The sequence below is a fragment of the Thalia democratica genome, unplaced genomic scaffold (genome assembly GCF_965202585.1).
Source record: "Thalia democratica unplaced genomic scaffold, ktThaDemo2.hap1.1 HAP1_SCAFFOLD_521, whole genome shotgun sequence".
In the NCBI taxonomy this organism is placed as follows: Eukaryota; Metazoa; Chordata; class Thaliacea; order Salpida; family Salpidae; genus Thalia; species Thalia democratica.
The window spans coordinates 24,756-29,706 of record NW_028139559.1 but is presented as its reverse complement, the minus strand read 5'-3'; positions in this window follow the sequence as shown (position 1 = coordinate 29,706).

Sequence of the window (4,951 nt, the reverse complement as noted above, 5' to 3'; positions counted from 1 at the left end):
AAAAGGATCTTCTTTAATTTTTTGGTAAAAATTTAGAACTTTAATTATTCAAAAATTCCTTTTAAACTTCAGTTTGTTTATAAACTGAATATCTAAATTTTAAATTTTTACTATGATTAGCGGAAGTTAATAACCTAAACGTCATTGTTACAAAATGTAAAATAAATCAATACTACATTTTTAATCTGATAAATTAAACCTAATATCATACATAAAACAAACAAATATGAACAAACAAGCAAGTTTTTTGTCAAAAACATAGTTATAAGTTATTTATATGAAAACGGTGTTTACTTGCTTTATTTTTTGCTTAATATATAGCAATTAAGCAATCTTGGCTACAGTCTGATCAATGTTGTATTTTTTTACAAACTTAAACTTTTATTGATAATATAAATAACACAACTGAATTTAATAAAATGTTTTAGTCTTTAAATAATAGAAATGTACATTACAAAATCACAGTGTAATAGTTTTTAAAACTAATTATTATGTCTAAGAACCATAGATAATGATAATAAAATAAATATTAAAATCACTAAATAGTCTACTGAAAGAATATATATTTATATACATTAATGTGTCATGTAGTGCAATACCGTACGTTTTAAATCATACTATAAAACTTAGAATGGAGTTATTAGTTTTGTAGATAGCTTTTTGATGTAAATGCAGTTTAAAACGATTTTTCGGCTCAAATTATTCCTATTGAGAAAGCATTTAAGCAACTATTTAATTATTTTTTGTTACAGCTCAATTATTAGCATCTACTAAATTTCGTTTGTTTTACATTCCACAATAAGTCAATAAAACTATGACTAGAAAAATTGAGCTAAAATATCTATTTTAAGAAACACAAAGAATAGTTATAACAACTATTTAATTAATCATTTATTATCAAAAAGCGGTTCTAAAATCTTGAGACTTAATAAATTATCAAATTTGCTACAATTGCTAGCTAGTTAAAAATTGTAATTATCTAAACATTTATACAAAATGTTTTTAAACAATCTAAACTAAAGTTGTACTGGTCTAATTACAAAAAAAATAGCTTTAGTTTTAGACTCTTATTTGTTCTATTTTTAGTGTTTTAGACTTTGTTAATAAAGTTATCCATTTTCTAAGCATATATGCTTAATAAAACAAAAAACAAAAAAAAATCTGACATTTTTTTTGTACGTATTTTTATTTGGCAGCACAACAAACTTTAAAGTCAGAGTATTGTGACTAAATAAACAAACAATATGAAATTACATATTAGACAGTTAGTCAAACAAAAATTATTTAAAGTTGTGTAAATATATTTTATAAATCTTTTATACTAATACTGAACGAATGTGAGAAAATGATATAAAAGATCTTTTTTTGTAGAAGTTAGGATATTATAAAACCTACATATAGTAATATAACAGTCAAAATACTGTTTAATCTGTTTACCATAAGTAAACGAAAACATAATTAATAATAAATTATATTTAAAGCCTTTATATATGCTACTTGGACAAACAAGGAATGATAAAAGATTGTTTTGATTGTTATTAAAGAACATACAATGAATAATAAACAATAATATGAAGTACAATACACAAAATAAAATACAGACTAGACTATATAGATTAGTATACTAACACATTCTAGCTTGAAATATTCCCAACAAAAATACAGTTGAGCAGACTAGGTTACACTTTAATTTTTAAATATAAGTTAAAATTGTTAGGAAAAACAAAACATGACCTCACTTCTATAAATAACAGAGTTGTATACAATTGTTTAACATACATATTAAACATATTGTCGAAAAAGATGTATATCTTAATATTGAATTTTTATACACTCTTCCAATTTTTTATTATAGTGACTTAAAACGAGCTTTATTATATGTAATTAGGTTTTACTGAAAAGAGACAAAGATTTTCTAATTATACAAAACAATTTATAAATGTTACAAATGATCTATATCTGTACTGTTTTCACAAAAAGTAAAAGAAAGTTTAGAAACGGCATTTTGTTGTGTACACTTAATGGAATTCCTAATTAAATATATTTGTAAATACAAAAAAAAAAATTGTAGGTAAAACTAAACGAAGTCACAAATAGAATATTAAATTACTGTTTTTTATTATATGATGTCATGAAAGTAATATAGTTAAATTATGATTCTCACGTTGACAACATTACCTTTAATAAAAATATTGTATTTAAAAACTAAAAAGATGTAATGTTTAAACAGACTTTCTCAAAAAAAAATTAATTAGGATAGTTTTTATTAATTTACAACTTTTTTAAAATTCAATATAAAAGTTAAAAAATATAAGAAGTATACATTATTATACTAAATTTCTCAACTGCAATACTTAAATGAAACTAAATAACTACCAAACAAAACTGTTTTATATGCTAGTAAAAATTGTATTGACACGTTTTTATGCTTAAAATTACAAGTCTTAAAGTAAAATACAAATTTATAAATTTTCTACTTTATATATTCAAGAGGATTAAAAAAATTCAAGTCTGATTGACGTCACTAGCTCATACCAAAATAAATATAATGTATTTACAAATTATTTTATAGTAAGTTTGATTACATTTTCTTGTATTTAACTAACCTTCTTTGTAAGATATATCTAAAGTTATATACTATATTTGCAAAATGTTTTAGTAATAATTGAATCATTGACTAAGTATTAAATTGTAATTACATTAATGTTAGCTAGTAAGAAGTTTATGGTTATTTAGTATTAGACATATGCACAAGGTCAAAACCTATATTTTAAACAACTGTAGCTTTACAATTACTTAACAAACTCTTAAACTTAAATAAATAAATGACTCTTTTTTAAATATATTAAAAGAAACAGAAGTGTTTACCATTGTAGTTTTTACTTTTATAAAAGATTATAATTTTTTCAATAAGTTTGATTATTGACTAAATTTCCGAAATATATATTTATAAACAATTTGCTTTTAAAAATGGTTTTAATATTTTTTATAAAATATTAAACAATAAAACTGTATATAGTAAATATAATAAAACCAAAAGAAGTTTTTATAACTTTCGTTGTTTTAAGACTATTAGTAAATTAATATATAGACAGGAGCTTAGAATGTTCTTGAGAAAACTGTTTATAATTAAACTTTTAATATAAACTGAATACTATTAGGAAAAACTACATGAGCACACTACTAAAAATCACGAAAATATATAGAAATACTTAGCAATTTCAAAACTAAACGTTTCAGGTAATTTCTATTGATCATTTTTTAAATTATTTTTTCAAATGTAATTATGAAAAATTAAATTTTACGATGATAGACTCGTTATAGCTACTTATGTAGCTTAAAATTCTGCAGAATTAAAAGAAAGTGTTTATTTTTTTTACTGCTGGTTAATATTGATTATTGTTAGTCTTATGCTTGTTATATAAATACATATGACGTCATAAAATTCATTTCAACAAACTTGATTGATTGAGAAAGATTTTAATGATTGACGTGACTGTAAAATTTTGAAACGGTTAGTTTCTTTATTTGAGATACATTATATGTAAAATTCTTAACTAATTTTATTTAATAAATTCAGGTTGTTAAACTAGAGTATTGTATGATAGAAAACATGATAAATATTTAATGTGTAATTTTGACGAAATTAGAGGAAAATTGACTGCGAATCTAAGAATAATAAAAAGAAGAGTTTGAAGTTAAGTAAATTATAAAATTACTTATAAAGTTAGGTTAAATAATGCTTAAATTTAAGCAAGAATAAGTGTATTCAATTTTTGTTACTTTGAGATTTAATATTTAATTAATGATTAGATTAACTAAATAAATGATATTAATAACTAGTAGAATAAAAAAATTTAGGGTGTTCAATTTAACTAAATTTTAAATCTAAAAATTACTAATCATGTTAACTAAGTATCGTAATATTTTTCTTTTTAACACGCACTTCTTATTGAGTAAGCAGATACAACTTTAAAAAGAATACGTTTTCTCAAACTTTTTAAAATTTAAGCTTGAAGTTTATTATTGCATTATAAAATTTATCATTTAAATGTTAATTCCACACTAAAAAACAAAAGTAAATAAAATATAACTATAAAAAAAATAGTTTTTTAGAAATACCATAGATTTTTTTTCTTTGATGTTTTTAGAAATACAATAGTGATAAAAATTTTAACTACTCAGCTAACATCTAAAAAAAAATAAAATTTTCAGTTGTTGAAGTAATGTAGCAATTTTCATTGACAAAAGTGAATATTTTTATTAAACTGATAAACTAAATAAAATAAGTTTTACAATCGTTTTATGCATCTCAATAAACTAAAAAATTTTAAGGTTAATTGTAATAGAAATAAAAGTTATTAAAAATATGAGAAAAAGTTAAGTAACGTTAGTTTTTCATAAAAAGTTTAACACATTTACATCAGAATTGTTCTCATAAACGTGATTAACAGTTATCAGATGAATTATTATGAATGAATTTGTTTTAAGATTTTGAACTTGTTTAATAATACCAAAAAAAAAGCTTTTAACTTATTATTAATAAAAGAAAAATTAAAATAATTGTATTATATCATTCTAAAAATGTTAGTTTTTGAAATTAATTTGTAATTACTGTAGTATAAGATCCACCTTTTTGTAGTTATAGCTTAGTATTGCCATTTTGAATTCATAATAAAGTCTTACCTTTGGTTTATTTAAAAATATTTATGCAAAGTTTGAAGAAAAGACCAAATGACGTCATCTGAGTATTTTATTTGATACTAGTTTTTCTAAAATAAGAATGAAGTTCCATTAACGTATAATTTGAATTTTCGTAGATTCATAAGTCTTAAAAATTTGTGTTTGTGTTGTCGTTTTTTTTTTGTTTCATTTAGTGTTATATATATTTAATAATAAGCTTAATAAGTTATTTATACTTTTCAAATTTATTCGTAAATTTTTTGAAACT